General features: G+C 46.0%; 1 non-coding gene across 1 annotated transcript; it reads left to right on the top strand.

Moving 5' to 3' along the window:
* Positions 1-220: 220 nt before the first annotated feature.
* LOC128892656 (5.8S ribosomal RNA) lies at positions 221-375 on the top strand. Its single transcript, XR_008461134.1, has one exon. It is a non-coding gene; the product is annotated as a 5.8S ribosomal RNA (ribosomal RNA).
* The last annotated feature ends 1,803 nt before the right edge of the window (positions 376-2,178 follow it).

The following is a 2,178-nucleotide window of genomic DNA, read 5'->3' as shown; positions in this document are numbered from 1 at the left end:
TTTTTAAATGAACTGTACGCTCGGCCGTCGAATGAATTATATATTATTTCGGCAGGTTTTCAGTCACATCGGACATATTTTGTCGTCGTAGTTTCCTGGCGACGCCCATATATACCTCCTTCTCGTTGCGCTGGTCGGAGATGTTATGGGCATCGAATTGTATGTTTCAAAAACATAAAGAACATATGAGACTTATAAAACTGAAAATTAAATATATGATTACCCTGAACGGTGGATCACTTGGCTCGTGGGTCGATGAAGAACGCAGCTAATTGCGCGTCAACGTGTGAACTGCAGGACACATGAACATCGACATTTCGAACGCACATTGCGGTCCACGGATAAAATTCCTGGACCACGCCTGGCTGAGGGTCGTTTACGTAACCTAATACTGCTTGCGTTGCTCTCTCAGATCCCCGCCGTCGGCAGATCCGTTTCTGAGTCGGGTTGAGGAAGAAGCTACGTACGAGCGATAGAGATGAGCTTTCGTCGGCGTTTGTCGCAGTCGTGCGAAAACCAAGATTCGTGCAATCCCATGGAAAGTGGAGGAGAAAGAAAGAGAGAGAGAGAGAGATACACACACATTCGATTCGGACTTGCGTGAGTGTTTTTTAAAATTACGGTGTCGCGTGTCGTCGTAGTTACGACCGCCCGTATTTTCTTTTTAAAAAAAGAAAAAGCACCGCTCCTGCGAGTTGTGTGTGCCCTCTACCGAACATAAATGGCGTGTCGCGCGTAATCGCGTATTTCGCACGAATCGATTTTTTGACGCGACTCCTGACGTTGCTTGAAATGATATATGATTATTTAATACACAAAAGAAAGGAACGAGAGTCGAGAGACTTAACAAAGAACAAAAGGGAGAAAGATTGTGTCTGATTCTTATTTTGATCCGTTTATTACCCCACCCACGTAAAGTGCGCGGTAATTTTTATCAATCTCTCTTCGTGTTTTTGTATCAATAGTAGCCCCAGGGATCTGTGTCACGTGACCATACTAAAAGGGGTCGTCGTTGCCAGTGATGTTGTCATCCGAAAAGAGAGTCTCTATCGTCGAACGTTGATGACTTCGGCCACGTTTCTTCGATTCGAAGTGGACCCAATTGGTTGGATGTTCTCGCTTGCGCAAAAACGTTTCTGTGTACCTCTGGGCATGATGGACCACAGAATAATCCTTTTTTGGAGTGGCTCGATATCTAAACACAAGAGGAGAAAGAGAAGATTACTCGCGAAGAAGGGTAACTTAAAAATGGGTAAAGAGAGTTAATGTCGCCCCCATGTGTCTTTGTTGTCGATCGCGAAACCGCGCGTATTAGCCGGTCGTCCAGTCCACGAAGAACTTTTTTCGAAACTAACAACGGCTACTGCACGAACTGTGTATCGTATACCAATAGAGTACACCCCGACCTATCTATTTCGGAGAAACGAAAAATGGATCAGTGAATTGGGATGAGCTTACGTACTGTGCGTATATATATATATGTGATGTGTAGCCTGGACCGTAACTCGAGAAAGTGGCGGACGGGCGTTAAAGTATATCAACCGGTTGAACGTCTAGCGAGAGTTTCGCATATCGATTTCGAACAAACTGGCAAAGGCATTTTGACGAGGCCGCGTGTAACTTCTCTTGTCCAAGAGAGAAAAGAAAGTTTCCTTTTCTTGTGTGGGATGAAACCTCGAACGCTTTACAAACGGACAAAAGAGAGAGAGAGAGAGAGAGAGAGAGAGAGAGAGAGAGAGAGAAGAGAGAAGAAGATGATGGCAATATTCTAATTCTCCGCCTTTCGATACACGTTTATTTGACGACCTCAGAGCAGGCGAGATTACCCGCTGAATTTAAGCATATTACTAAGCGGAGGAAAAGAAACTAACAAGGATTTCCTTAGTAGCGGCGAGCGAACAGGAATGAGCCCAGCACTGAATCCCGCGGTATCGCCGCAGGGAAATGTAGTGTTCAGGAGGATCCGTTTATCCCGTGACGTCGAACTGGGTCCAAGTCCATCTTGAATGGGGCCATTTACCCATAGAGGGTGCCAGGCCCGTAGCGACCAGTACGCGTTTCGGGAGGATCTCTCCTTAGAGTCGGGTTGCTTGAGAGTGCAACCCTAAGTGGGTGGTAAACTCCATCTAAGGCTAAATATGACCACGAGACCGATAGCGAACAAGTACCGTGAGGGAA

This window comes from Hylaeus anthracinus, unplaced genomic scaffold (assembly GCF_026225885.1).
Source record: "Hylaeus anthracinus isolate JK02 unplaced genomic scaffold, UHH_iyHylAnth1.0_haploid 13155, whole genome shotgun sequence".
Taxonomy (NCBI): Eukaryota; Metazoa; Arthropoda; class Insecta; order Hymenoptera; family Colletidae; genus Hylaeus; species Hylaeus anthracinus.
The sequence above is the reverse complement of the archived record's forward strand: the minus strand, read 5'-3'. Positions and strand labels throughout refer to the sequence as shown.